Source organism: Colossoma macropomum, unplaced genomic scaffold, assembly GCF_904425465.1.
Source record: "Colossoma macropomum unplaced genomic scaffold, Colossoma_macropomum, whole genome shotgun sequence".
Classification (NCBI taxonomy): domain Eukaryota; kingdom Metazoa; phylum Chordata; class Actinopteri; order Characiformes; family Serrasalmidae; genus Colossoma; species Colossoma macropomum.
In genome coordinates, this window is record NW_023494803.1 from 4,116,295 (window position 1) to 4,132,399 (window position 16,105).

Here is a 16,105-nt window from a genome sequence, read left to right on the forward strand (position 1 = left end):
AAGGAGCATTTAGGCAGCTTGCAATAAGAGACACGACTTGCAATAGTGGTCAAGGGAGAAGACCACATGCGCTGTAGTCACTAAAAATAGCACTTGTACACTTTCAGAAACAGCGTGTGAGCAATCAGAAGCAAACTGCAACACGGCCAGTACTTTGGAGCAATAGAGGCCAAACATTTTGAGCCAGAGCACTCAAGTTTAAACAAGTGCTTTAGCCCAAAATGCTAAGCTAGCAAAAAATAATCCTGGTGACCTGTAATAAATTCAATTTCATTAATACCTTGTTCCTACTAGCTTTTATCTATATCTATTCATGTTAGCACTCCTTCAGTTATACAACAACAGCAAGAAAGGCCATCAGTGATAATGGTGTTGGTTCCTACTAGCTTTTAGCCATTATTAGCAGTGTTAGCGCTCCTTGAGGTATAAAATAATAGCAAGAAAGGCCATCAGTGATAATGGTGTTGGTTCCTACTAGCTTTTAGCCATTATTAGCAGTGTTAGCACTTCTTGAGGTATAAAATAATAGCAACAAAGGCCATCAATCAGTATAGCGATGGTTCCTACTAGCTTTTAGCCATTATTAGCAGTGTTAGCGCTTCTTGAGGTATAAAATAACAGCAACAAAGGCCATCAATCAGTATAGCGATGGTTCCTACTAGCTTTTAGCCATTATTAGCAGTGTTAGCGCTTCTTGAGGTATAAAATAACAGCAACAAAGGCCATCAGTCAGTCTAGTGATGGTTCCTACTAGCTTTTAGCCATTATTAGCAGTGTTAGCGCTTCTTGAGGTATAAAATAATAGCAACAAAGGCCATCCATCAGTATAGCGATGGTTCCTACTAGCTTTTAGCCATTATTAGCAGTGTTAGCGCTCCTTGAGGTATAAAATAACAGCAAGAAAGGCCATCAGTCAGTCTAGCGATGGTTCCTACTAGCTTTTGGCCATTACTAGCAGTGTTAGCGCTCCTTGAGGTATAAAATAACAGCAAGAAAGGCCATCAGTCAGTATAGTGATGGTTCCTACTAGCTTTTAGCCATTATTAGCAGTGTTAGTGCTCCTTGAGGTATAAAATAACAGCAAGAAAGGCTATCAGTCAGTATAGTGATGATTCCTAATAGCTTTTATCCATAATTAGCTGTGTTAGTTATAAAGTAATAGCAAAATAGGCCATAGATTGTGAAAAAAAGGTGACATTACTATCATATAAAAACCATCGTCATTATTGCTATTAGTATAGTATGCATACATTATTATGCAGTATAGACACAGCCCTTGTGTCCCTCAAGAACAACTGACATGATATTACATGAAGTTAATATGTCAAAATCCCTTCACATTCAAACCATAAATGATAATAGTGACGGTTCCTACTTGCTTTTAGCAAACAATCAGCTGTGTTAGCATTCACTGAGTCGTAAAATATCAGCAAAAAAGGCCACAGTTTGTGAAAACTTGCAAAAAAAAGTGTCATTACTGTCAAATTAATACCGTCAAGTCATACTGCTTAGGCCAGGAGAGTTTGTGTCCACTTTCTGGACAGCCTGTCTGAAAAATCAACAAAAAATATAGCAAATAAACAGTCTAATCACATTAAATTCCCTGTGATGTTTAAGAATAAGTATGTGCTAATAGAAGAGCTCTCTATGTAAGAGCTAAAGCCCTCTGTGGCTGATGGATGACAGACAGAGCCAAACAGCCTTCAGCCAAAACGTAAGCACAGGTAATCAAATTCAGTGATGACATCACATATTGCGTCACCTTGGAGCTTTGTTCCATTGCCGTAGAGCATCAGTGGAACAGTCAACTCTTATTACGGTCAGCGTGCTCCTAGGCTTCCCTTGTTACAAAGAAGCATACCTTAGTACATCAACAATATACTTAAAGTACTTAGAGGATACTAAAAGTACCTTTTTAATTCCATGCTTTCATGCATTTTCTTTATTTATGAAGTATAATTTTAAAGTAACACATTTTAAATCATACTTTAGTACGCTACAAGGACGTACACTTAAATAAATGTATTTCTTAATGCACTGAAGCATACTTAAAAGGATGGTCATCAACTTAAGTGTTCTATATAGAAGTATGCTTTAAACATACAATGCATTTTAAAGCATGCTTTGGTGCATTTTAGTTGCAGTCTAACTCAAAATAACTCACAATCAAATATGTCAGTACACCCAGTTTTTTTTATATATATTTCAAGTGTGGTACAACTTGTATCTTAACAAATGCTTAAGTTATCTTCATTGCAACATAAGTTGTTCCAATTTAGATACAGAAAAGCACCTATAGGCATAGAAGATGTATTTCAATATTATTTATATATATATCAATTATTAAAGAGCATACTTATGAATGTATTTAAGTGTATTTAGTGATATTGAAATCTAATTTAAAATACATTTAAAGTCCATTTTAGTAGCAATAAAACTTAATGAGTAGCACTGAAGTGTATCAGTACATCCAGTTGTATACTGTATTTATAATATATTCCAAGTGTAGTAACAGTTATGTCTGCAAATTACATACTCAAATCTACTTAAGTGCAAAGTTGTTAAAAAAAACACTCAAAAGCACAACTAAATGCATTTTGTGAGCTCAGACCATGCCTTCAACATGGTGGTGGTAGTATGAGGGAAGACCAATTGAAGTGGGGGGGGGGACTCTGAGGACTTGGGCTGGAGTTCTGGGCAGCTTCTGCCTGTAGCTAGAAGGCCAGATCCCCCCTCGTAGTGGTAGCAGGACTGATGCAGGACTGAGGAACAGAGAGAAGACGGGGTGGCGGTGGGGATTACGAACACTTCGTCACAGGAACGGGAGGCGAGGATGTGAATTTATAGGGCGTTAGATTGGAAGAAGGAGGGGTTTCTGCCATGCTCCTCCCCCCAAACTTCAGTTATAACATTACTACATTTCATATACTTAGAACCTTTGCCTTTACTAAAGAACTGCTGAAGAATCATCAGTGTGTACTTTCTACCTAGGAAAGCATGAGCGCTAGAAAGTTCCCGTTCAAGTGATTAGCATAACAACACAAACAATGAACATTTTAATACTGACCAATTGTTTTGTATCAAATGGATTTTCAGTCAAATCACACCAACCCGGTCATCTTTAACCAAAGGCTTATTTCCTTGTCTTTCTTTATTCGTAGCTATGCAGTATTATAAAACAGTTAGTTCCGGTCATGCAAGCTGATTGGTTGAGAACTGTTCTAACTGTGCTGTTATTTCGCCATAACATCACGTTTTTTTCACACACTGCATCACTCCGGTGAGATGCCATTGCTAAGCAATGATTTGACGGCTGTAGGAGACGCTTAAGCCATTTGAACGTTTTTACTTATTACTTTGCCACAAACAGAAAATGGACACTTTTAAGATCACATTTGACCGACAGCCGATTTGGTCAGACTATGAAGATGAGGCTACACTAAATTCCTAAACTGTCATCACCACTGAGCAGCTTTTCAGTCGGCAGCTGTGACAGAAGAACAGCTAAACAACCTGGAATCAGCCAGAAATGAACCCAACACCAACACAAAACTGAGCTAAACCTGATATTGCGGCAGTTTTATGGCTCAGTCTGATTTGGTCAGACTCTGAAGATCAGACTACACGTTTGGCGCATAGTATTGGGTTTATTTCTGGCTGATTCCAGGTTGTTTAGCTGTTCTTCTGTCACAGCTGCCGACTGAAAAGCTGCTCAGTGGTGATGACAGTTGGGGAATTTAGTGTAAGGAGCTGGAGAACGAAACTGCCGGCTGTGCAGCGAGTGGGCAGAGTTCGTTACTCTGACGTAGCAACAAGCTGCTTGTTAAGGAACTATAATTTGGTGAAGGAACTGCGAACATTAAAACATATTAAACGCCGCGTTCACAGCCCAGTTTATTAATTTATTACTTTATTTATTAACTGTTGTATAAAAGCAATAGAACACTCGAGGAGTGTGTTATCGCCAATAACATCACGGCTGTGATGATCTACGGCGACCAAATCACAGCCGTGATGTTATTTCACGATAACACACTCCCTCTCAGGTTCTATTGCTTAAGTAACTCAAATATAGAGGTCCAGGTGAACTGATCTGAATCTTATTCTTCCTTTGACTGGAATGAGACACGTTTAATAACCCTGTGCAACACAAACCGTGTTTTATCCTGACATTAATGACTTTGGGCATAATTACGGTTGTCATGGAGATGCCTTCCTGTGATTGATTGAACGGTACTTGTGTCAATAGTCCAATACAGTCAAGACATAGTGGAAGCCTTTATTATTAATGTGAATGAATCATGACCTTTTCACCTCTCTTAATGGCAGGGACCTTTGTGGAGCATGAGCTGTTAATAAACTCCAGGAGGGAACCCTCGGGGCCTTCTAGGTACCGGAGAAGGCCTAATGATTACTGGGAACCACAAATAAATATCGGTACCTGTTTTTTTTTTGTTTATTTAATATGATTATCTTGCCTCTTGTATTTCAACTCTGCACATACTGTCGTAAATTGTTGGAAATAAGAAGGATAAAATAGTAAAATGCTAAAAGGTAAATTGTCCAGTCGGGATTTTTTCTCTGTGGTCTCTAGATTGATACAGCCAAGCAAGCTTTCCCATTGGTTAGGCCTTCATGAGGTGAACTACACACCTAAAACAGATGGTTCTACAAGGGTTCTTTAGTAAAGGAAATGGTTCTATTTAGAAGCATGAGTTCTTTGCATGTGGAATGGTTTTTCAGAGTGGTGGAAAATGTGTTGTACGTGGTTCTACGTGGAACCTTTTTGAGAATGATTAGCACCAAAAAGGTACTGTATAGCTTGTAACAGTAAAAGAAACCCTTTTAATGCTACATAGAACCAATATCAAAAAAGTTCTATATAGAACAATATAGACCATTTCACCATGCAAAGCACCATTTCAGCTGATGGTTCCACAGACTTAAAAAAGATGGTTCTTCAAGGGTTCTTTCATAAAGGAAATGGTTCTATATAGAACCATGAACACTTAAAGAACCCTTTGCATGATTAAAGGGTTCTTATCATAGTGAAATGATTCAGATTGATACCTTTTTGAAAAGGGTTCTATATAGCCCCCCAAAAAGGTTCTACCATTGTTACGATGTCAAGTTTGTTACAATCGCAGAATCCTTTTTGGTGCTATATAGAACCAACACATTCTCCATCTCTACTTCGCCATGCAGACAACCCTTTAATCATGCAAAGGGTTAACTGAAATATAGAACCTATATAGAACATATATAGAATCTATATGGAACCATTCCCTTTACTAAAGAACCATTGAAGAACCATCTTTTTTTAAGAGTGCATGGTGAAGTGGTTCTTCAGATTAATTGAGAATGTGTTTTATATGGTTCTTTATAGTTTCAAATAGGGTTCTTCTATTGTTCCAAGCTTGACATTATAACAATAGAAGAACCCTTTTTTGGCGCTATATGGAACAGTTTCCAAAAAGGTGCTGTATAGAACCATCTACAGCACAATCTCCATCAATCTGAAGAACCATTTCATTGTGCAAAAAACCCTTTAATCTTGCAAAGCACTCTTTACGTGTCCATGGTTCTATATAGAACCATCCTTTTCAAACGTGCACCATTCCAATATAATGTTGTATTTTTTATTTTTCCAGATCTTTTTCCCTATATTTGGATTTTTGTAATTGGGAATTGGGAAAATGATTGTGTGGTATTCCACTCCAGGAGCTGCTCTATCGATTCCCATCACTTATAATCAGATTTGGAATCGACTCCTACATTTCTAAAATCAAACAGCCCTCGATAAAGTATTCTTGCCATGAACTGATGTGAACTGCCAGCAAATCCTAGTCCAGATGAATCCAGTCCCTCAGCAGCCGTGTTTCCTGCCAGAGACGGATCCTCTCCTCACAGCGCAGCGAGCGGAATAATGAAAGTATAAATATATCTGTCTAATTTTCACCGTATTCCTCTGTGAATCTGTGCATTCATGGCTACAGATGATGCCGGGGGCCACTGTGCAGCACAAAGGAGACCTGCCCTGACTTGCCCCGTCCATATAACACAAACATGCACATGTGTGCGTTCACACAAACACAAATACTGTCTGCTCGGCTATACTTTAAATGCAAACACACAAGAGACACACTGTAAACCACTCCAGGCCTTGTACTAACGAGTCACTCACAGATAATACAGTCAAATAGACATATTTCATTATTATTGCATTTAACAATCAGTTTATTCTGTTTATGTGAGGTTAAACACTAAAGTCAGCCTCATGCTGGGTCCAGTTTCCCAAAAGGTGAATATTAATAATTTTAATTATTGTCCAAAAAAACATGTAAGGCCATTTTTGTCGATTACTACTTTTCTACATCATTTAAACACAACAGCTGTCCTTTATATTGTGTGAAAATTTCATGATGAATGGATCAATAGAAATGCTACAAAACGTATAAATCGTTAAGAACATATTTGCCTTCTTTTGTGAAGATATCATTTTGAATATCACTGTTGTTGGGACAAAACCTTGTATCTCCATTTTTGTCGTTTTTCAGTTTTTGACCAAACTGAAAGACAATTTCCTCAAGCAAAGGTCCGGAACATCAAAATGCCTAACTTGCATCATGATTCAGTGTCATATACTGTTTACTGGAGTAGCCTAGTAGGTATATCAACATCTTATACAGTCAACAACTGAATATCAAATCAAATAAAGTACAGTTCAGTCATATTTCAACAACATTTATCATCAGTTTTCTCTTTTTAGATCACGCCATGTGAAATAACTTCCCTCTGACTCACTTTCTTCTCCGACTGCTGTGTCTCGCCTCGTCCCTCCTGTGTGCGTCACTCACTCGAGTCTCAGTACTCATCGTAATGCACAGATCTGATTGGCTGAGTAGCGTCATGTGTCATATTTACCTTCTTCAAGGCGTCACCACATAAATGCTGGGTATGTTTTGTGTCAAGAACATAACAGAGTCTACAACACCATCTACATTTGTAAAGCCCAATCCACTTATTTCTCCTCACTCCTGCTATTGTGTTTAGTCCTACATCAGCGGCGTATCAGGCTGGGAGTGTTGGACATTAGGATATTAGGACCACAGACAGTTCTCAGAAAGGTCTGACCAGTGGTGTTTTATTACATTTCTATCTTGTCTTTATGCTGCAAAATGAATACTATCCACTATACAGTAGCCATGAATTGCTATCTCAAGCTTCTTTGGAGGTTCCTTGTTTGAACCATGCAATGTTTTCTTCTATAACATTTATGGAATATGTATTAATGCAGATATGAGCAATTTACAAAACCAGAAACTGGATTTTCATCTTCGTAGGTGAGCAAGCAAGTCTAAACAGTTGTTTAGCATGTGCTCAAATGCTGTTTTGTATTGTGGCTGTTGTACAAGACTGTTTGATGTGAAGAAAGCTGCAGTTGTGCTGTTGGTTTTATCTTAGCATGGCTGTCTTTGTGGAGAGGTGTGAATTGTTTTCGCAGCAGGGGGACCTTACCCCCCCCCCCTTTCACACCTCATTTTTCACTAGCAGCTCAACGTTTCACACACAAAGTTCATCTGATAACAGAGTTATGAAGAAAACATTGGGTCAACTTCCATTCTGACAGTCAAATGGCCACTAAGGGGCTTGCAAAAAGAGGTTTACTAGGTCAAAGCTAAACAGTGACTTAGCCGTTTAACTGTAAGTTTTGTACCTATCAAATGCAACCAAGTGAAAGACTTGTTATGGTGCAGAAACTTCAGAGTATTTGAAATACTGAGGCAATACTAAGTTATTCTAAGAAATACTGTCCACCTTAAAATAACATGGCATACCCCACCACACCCCACCAAATCCCACACCACTCAGGCCTGATTGAGTGGAGTCTCGCTCCAGCAGAAATATAGATGTTGGCATCATACACCGATCAGGCGTAACATTAGGACCACCTGCTTGTTTCTACGCTCATTGTCCATTTTATCAGCTCCACTTACTATATAGGTGCACTTTGTAGTTCTACAGTTACAGACTGTAGTCCATCTGTTTCTCTGCATACTTTGTTAGCCCCCTTTTACCCTGTTCTTCAGTGGTCAAGACCTCCATGGACCCTCACAGAGCAGGTGCTATTTGGGTGGTGGATAATTCTCAGCACTGCAGTAACACTGACGTGGTGGTAGTGTGTTAGTGTGTGTTGTGCTGGTCTGAGTGGATCAGACACAGCAGTGCTACTGGAGTTTTTAAACACTGTGTCCACTCACTGTCCACTCTATTAGACACTCCTACCTCGTCAGTCCACCTTGTAGATGTAAAGTCAGAGACGATAGCTCATCTGCTGCTGCACAGTTTGTGTTGGTCATCCTCTAGTCCTACATCAGTGGTCACAGGACGCTGCCCACAGGACGCTGTTGGCTGGATATTTTTGGTTGCTGGACTATTCTCAGTCTGGCAGTGACACTGAGGTGTTTAAAAACTCCAGCAGCACTGCTGTGTCTGATCCACTCAGACCAGCACAACACACACTAACACACCACCACCACGTCAGTGTTACTGCAGTGCTGAGAATGATCCAGCACCCAAATAGTGCATTGGGAAGTCAAACCTCTCAGGACTGATGGATTCTTGACAGGGCATTTGCTCAAAACCACAAAACTCTCCTTGGAAATAACCACTGAATTGGATCAGCACCCATTCACAACAAAACTTGCACATCGCAGGCCTTGCAAACCCAGAATTTATGACAGAAGTATCCAAACCTAATCGAGCTAAAAACTGGTGCCTTCAGCAATAAATAATGCGGTCTGATGATGCTGATATGGTCTTTCGAGCTTTCCCGTACATCTGGATGCATTTACATTTGGAGGAAGCCAAAGGCTGCCTTCAAACCACATCGTCAACACAGTTGAACATTGTATCTTGTGGGTGTCAGTAGGTCCAGTGATTGGTCCACAAGCCCAAATAACAGCCAAGGTTGAGGTTGTTTTAAAGGACCAATCGATGTTTCCTCAGGCTGTTTCCATATTCCAAGATCCCATGGCCTCATATGGCCCCTTACACACTGCTAAGCAAATGCATAAATGGTTTCATTAAAATGCTAAATACAAACGCTTCTCATGGCCAACCCCAATGGCCATACCTTCCATTAGGGAACCTTCACTAAGAGTTCTGGAGCTCGTCATGCAGAAATGAGATTTCTTCAAGAATAGTTCCACATCCCACAGAGTTTAAAACTTGTACGAGTTCCACAGCTCTTCTTAAGGCAAAGGGTGTCTATTTCTTATTATGTACTTGATGTTTTCATTACTGTGTCCACCAGCAGTATTTAGATTAACATCTGCTCTTTGTGCCACAATGCCTTTGACAAAATTCTAGCTTCTTCTTTTTATACAGAGCACCTATCATTGCCTATCTAGTATATAAGGAACTAAAACCATTGCATTCTCACTTCTTACCCCCAGCTCAATGATAACACTGTGTCTAAATTAATATATTTAATTTGCCTTGTATAATGACAGTGTATTGCATCAGTACATCAACTCTAAATACTATTGAATCACTATAATATACATAAGATTCCCTCGTATTTAGTAGGTGGTCGCTATAGTGTTTCAGGTGGTTGCTAATGTATTGCAGGTGGATGCTAGAGTGTTGTTAAATAATTACTACATGGCTGCTATAGTATTTCTGGTGGTAGCTAGCTGGTTGATATGGTGTTCCAGTTGGTTTGCAAGGGTTCACCACATAATCACTAATTAATTTGTTAATTTGTTAATGAAATGGCTTATGGAAACCATTTTCTCGACCCATTGTAACGTTATTTATTTAGGTTTGTGCCTCATATTAGTTCAAGTAATTATATGAGATAAGAACAACTCTACTCAGCCAAATGTAATAAATTATATATTATTCTAAATCTCAAAATAGGGGAAAATCAAGCTCCACAAGTGTTTAAGTCCATGCTTCCACTGTGAAAAGACAACTCAATGCTATGGGTCTGAAAGGATGTGCATCTGTTAAAAAGCCCTTACTGAGAAAAGGAAATAGAAGAAAAAGAAGAAAATTTGCTAATCAAACAAAGAAACTGCTGGTGTTCTCAGAACAATGGACTGACCGGACCAGAGTCCAGACCTCAACATCACTGTATGTGTTTGGGATTATTTGGATCGTGAGAAGCAGGAAATGCAACCAACTTCTAAGGCTGAACTTTGAAGATGTAGAAAAGTACTGGAGCCATGACCATGTTTATGAACATTTTGTGTCCCTAAGTGAACTGGGGGTTATTGTTGCATGTTATTTTGTATAGAAGAATGAAAGAAAGTAGGAAAAATGTGATAAGCAAGACTTTTTGACAAAGGACACCAAAACAACTAAGAACTAAGCACAGAAAGCACAATTAAACTACAGACTCAGGCTTCTCTGGGGGGCTCGGAGGCCCTAAGCGACTGGTTACACTGCTAATATCAAGAAACAGGCCTGAAGTGCAGAATAAAAAAAAACACTTTTGAAAAAAAAAAGTTCTTTGGTGAAGAACATAGGGCAATAGTCACGAGCATTTCCTTCTTCTGAGTCAGCTGCACGACAAAAAGCACCATTTGAGGATGGAAATGGAAATTTTGTGCACAGCGTCAAGCAACTGCTGAAGTTGTTGCAGAAAGCCGCTCAGACGTTGCATGAGGTCTGCGCTATACATTGTTGGCTCATTATTATCTCAATATCGCCTGATATCGCAGAAAGCTGCAATATGCAAACGAGCCCTTTGATACATGACAAACAATTTCATTGTGTGCTGTCGGCCTGCTGAACAATGTCATACATTCCAGATGAATTCCTGTAGGCGTTTTGATGAGTCAAAGGATGATTTAACAATGGTAAATAAGTTTGGCAAAAATAGTGCCTCGCACTCAGGTGTTTGTAATGTATTACAAAGCATGCAACCACCAAATATTGCAATATAATCGCTAAATGGCATTTTGTCCATATTGCGCAGGCCTAAATTGCACAGATGGAAACTTTTCAACCTAAACAATGGGGAAAGTAAAACACATATGTCCATATGTGAGAAAGATCAAAGTAAAATGCGACTTGATGCAGCTGCGATATGCGCTCGCAATGGATTGCAAATTACATTCAGTTTACTAAAGTTGCAGCTAACCAAACAGACTGCACACAGGACTGCCCACTCACTGTGCATGCTTTAGGCCTTCATGCAAGTACACATAGCATTCAGTGCATTCTAAAATGTGACACAATTCATAATGCAACGCAAGCACGAACTGCATTCTGAGCGCTGCAGCAAGAGGCGCTATAGCGACAGCTAAGTCTGGGCAAGCTGTCTTGTCCTGCCAGCATGCTTTTGCCTGTTCAATGGTTATAGCAGACCAGTTTCTTGCAGAACCGGCTCGCTAATATAAACATATATACAGTCGTGTGAAAAAGTTTGTGCACCCAAACTTTGATGTCAAATGATGTTTTGTTTTGTTTTTTTTTTTAATTCCATATAATTCAACGGTTATGATGTAAACAAAGTCGTTCAGAGGGGTTTGATGTGAAATTGTTTCATTGTAGAGACAATTACAGTGTCAGAATTGTTCACAGTGGTGGTGATAGGAACCAGACGTTCGATTGCTTCTAAAAACTCCCTCACAGAAAGTTATTACATGTAATGGTAATGGATGCACTGTTTGAGACCTGAGACATAGTTTTGCGATAATTCTGGGATAATATTTTGCTCCAAAACGTATTTTTAAAAATCCATGCATGGCAGGAGGGGTGCATGTTGTAAGGCTAACTCCAAAGAAAACGTTTTTATTTCAGATTTCCACTCTTTTACCATCATCAACATTACATATAAAAACTCACATGTAGGTTCACGTTTTGTTTTGGGAAGTAAATAAAGTGGCTATATTTATGTTGGCATAAGAACCCCTGGTTCCTATCACCACCACTGTAAACTAATCACAGTCTGTAAGTTTCGCCACAATGAACCCCTTCACTTCAAACCACTCTGAATGAATTTGTTTACATCTCAGTGAATGAAGTATGCAGAATATTTTTAAATTACAAGTGATGTTTGCTGAATTTAATAGCAGCACATTGGTTGGATAGCTTCCTGTATCTTGCCTTAAACTAAATATGTATTACATTTCCTTTTCATTTTCTCTAACCCTGAATCTGGCCCTAATCCCAACACTAAACCTAACCTTCACTGAAGACCTGAGCCTAATCCTCACCATAATCCTAAACCTAAACCTAATCCTGATACATTTGAGAATCAAATCAATTCACCAGATAGTTTGTTATTAATTTGAACATCTATAGATGATCTACTGGGGGCTATCCAAATAAAATGGGACCAGTTTATCAAATTGGGGAATAAAACATAAAATGTGGCCTGTGCAAAAGTTATGGCACATTTTTTATGTTTTATTTTCTTCCAATATGTAAATAAATAAAAAGATGCACTAAAGTTTGCAGAAAATGCCATGTTTACACTTCCCTGTATGCAATGTATTATCTTTTTAACTTCTGTAAACAAAGCATAATCTGACCAGGATGTATTCAAACTTTTGCATATGATTGCATGATACATCATCACCACTTCATTCCAATAGTAAGGCAGCTGTTGTTGTTGCTGTTGGAATAACAGCAGACACCCAGATAGCAAGAGGATAGTGGGTCACTGTTGGCCCACTGATGGCAAAGCTGACGGCCCACTGGCTTTTTGCTCAGCATTTTCCAGGCTGCCTACTGGTGGTTAAGCAGAGTCTTAGGCAAAATACCACTTTTTTACATTTTTGCACTCAAAGTCCGATTTATGTATTTTTCCTTCATTCTTTCCTTATTCTTAGTAAATTAGTTCAGTAAGCCATTTTACAGGGTAATTCAAAAAGATTTTAAAGCACCATATTTTCACAACCAAGAGGCGCCTAGGAACCAATCACATACTAATTGTAAGACGGGGTCATAGAGTTTCTGACTGTCAGTGGAAGATGGCTCCCTTCAGTCTGAGAGGAGATGTGACCCCTGAGCAGAAAGCGTTCTGCGTTCTCCACTTCAATAAGAGTGAATATGTCATAACTGTGCAGCGTGATTTTCGTGGGCAGTGAACCTCGAACAGCTCAGCGCGTTCGTCATTGGTTCCACAACACTGGATGATCTCCGAAATCGCACTGAAAGAGCCGCGAGTGCAGCGACACCCGACATGCTCAATCCAGTATGGGATGAGTTTGACTATGGTGTTGATGTTGTCCGTACAGCTGGAGAAGGTTCAGACTGAGACCTTGTAAAACTACATAATTTACATAGTTTACTGCATTGTTCTTTGATTTACAAGTGAAATAAATCATTTTGAAATCGGATGAATCTCCCTGTAATAGTAATATCCTAAATAAGCTGGTTATACAGCTGTAGCCAATCCAGCTCAGTGTCAGCAACATTTTCAACAAAATCATTTTATTTGGAGGCCTATTTGCTTGAATTTATGTCTGCTATCTGGGTACTAATTTGCCTTGTCACCCCCTTCACTACTGAATGTTTAAACAACCACAGTCACTTAGGAACACACCTTATTTCAACACCAGTAATCAAATCAGTGCTATGTCACAGCAGTATTTTGTGCTTATCCTGAGAATGATCTAACCAAGACAGTGGAAAAAACAAAAAGCCTTTTAAACTTCATCTTCCCAGTGATCAGGAACTCGCACCAGCCACACATTTCACTGGAGGGTTTCATAAAGAAGCATTCACTTTATAAAGGTGCTTTCCCACTGCCCGTTGAAAAACAAGAACTGACCCAACCTAGTTCATTTCCCATCTGCCTTTCCACCTGAACCATTTGAGTAACCACAATTAACAATTCAATGGTTTTTATGTCACTCTAAAGCATCTAATTTGGCTAATTCGCTACCTCACATGCTAGTGAGCTTACCTTATTAGTTGATATGCAACAATACACTGTCCTGTTCTGCACACACACTCGCACAAAAGCCTACATCTACACAGAATCATGTGTAGAATCAAACAAAGCTTGTCTCTGACAAGTGTGAAAACTAGTGCAAAAACATTTGTTCTGTGGATGCTAACAACATCAGCTTCTTCACTAGCTTATGGGACCTTATGGTGAACTCTTTACAAAGCACAAATTGCTAAAAACAGCAATCAATGCATTCTGGTGCACTTCAAGCTGTAGCGCTTGGCAGCTTCATCTTCTTCTAGAAGAGTAAAGAATTTGCTAAATTGTCGTTAGCTTTAGCTGCAACTGTTAGCAATAGCAGAGGATCCCTCTTATTAGCTTATAGCAGCTCTACCTGCTTTTAAAAGCTGGAAAACAGGAAAAATGTAAAAAACATACATTATAAATTTGCGTACATTCGACAGTAAAGGCTTAAACACAGCAAGACTTTGCCATTATTGCCAATGTTTAGTCTGTTATGTTTGTATTTATTGTATATTGTGTTAAACGGAGCTGCTTCCATGCTGACTGGATGCAAGTTATCCACCCAAAAGTGTAGCCAAACATTATGTTTACAAACATTCTGATTTGGTCTATTACTGATCCTTTTTTTCGTCAGCATCTTTTTATATTACAACCCCAAAGTGGGTGTGGCTTCAACCAGAAATTAGTTTGAGGTGTAGTAAATGGCAATGCTGCTCTCCACATGGCTGACTGGGGTTCGATTCCCCTCTCAGGCATGCACACCAGACTAAACCAATAAGCATCCTTGTGCAAGACTCCAAACTTTCTGTTCGCCTGCCGCCGTAACGTGATTATTCTGTTCTCTGGATAAGAGTGTGTTTTCACTTGTAGCTCACGGGAACAAGTGAAGAAATTCTGTGTGATTTTCATTTTCACTCCATACCACATTGTGTATGTAAAAGAAAACATTTTGCATTATGATTCCAATTTGATGAAAAGTATCTGTGCTGTGTAGTCTTTTACACTTTGGCCGTGCTTCTGTCATATTTTGTCATTGAAAAGAAGACAAAATTCAGAGGTGCCAACACAAATGTTGCTAATATTATTCCAGCTAACTATGATTCATTACCTAACTATGTAATACTACTGTAAATACAAAATATTGTGTAATTATATAGTACTTACAATGTAGTAAAGCTAGATAGTTACGTAATGAATTACAGTGAGCTAAAATGAATGTAATTTACAGTAAGCTAAATTCATTTTAGCTCACTGGAATTCATGACTTGACTAGATAAATATGTAATTACTATTGTAAATACTATGTAATGTGTAATTATATAGTACTTACAATGTAGTAAAGCTACATAGTTACATAATAAATTACAGTGAGCTAAAATGAATGCAATTTACAGTAAGCTACATTCATTTTAGCTCAAAGTAATTTGTTACTTGACTAGATAACTATGTAATTACTATTGTAAATACTACTTTATGTGTTATGTTACATAGTACTTACAATGTAGTATATAGTAACATAGTTACATAATGAATGTGTACATAATTACAAAATAAATGTAATTTACAGTGAGCTACATTCATTTTAGCTCACTGCAATTCATTACGTAATTACATAACTATGTAATTACTATTGTAAATACTATTGAAAATACTATGTTATGTGTAATTACATAGTACTTACAAAGTAGTACGTAGTCACATAATGAATTACAGTGAGCTAAAATGAATGTATCTTACTGTAATTACTAAGTATTACTTTGCAAATACTATGTAATTACGCAATTAGTTTACATTGCTACATTTAAATAGTACAGCAAAACAACAGTAATAACCCTACATTTGTACAGGTTAAAAAGTTCACATGTACTCACCAATAAACCACAAGCTCTTGCTTCTCTTGCAGAATGCAGAGGTCTAAATATTGCACTACATGACTCCCCAGTTGACATAAAAGCGCAAGCAATGCAAGCAGCTAACTGCTTCTCTCACTTTCAGAACCCACTCAAAGGGACTAAAAAACACATCAAATGCCAGAGAGAGAGAGAAAGAGTGAGAGAGAGAGAGAGAGCTTTGCACTTAAAGACTTGCAAGGACTACAACTGCAACACTAAAACAACTAGAAACTACAAGCAGATTTGTACAGCTGGAAGTTACTTAGCAAATGAGATC

The 16,105-nt window shown here is 38.5% G+C and overlaps 1 protein-coding gene across 3 annotated transcripts in view; it reads right to left on the reverse strand.

The window, feature by feature from the left end:
- rasgrp3 (RAS guanyl releasing protein 3 (calcium and DAG-regulated)) overlaps positions 1-16,105 on the reverse strand; it is a 119,625-nt gene that overhangs the window by 68,775 nt on the left and 34,745 nt on the right. The window lies entirely within an intron of this gene.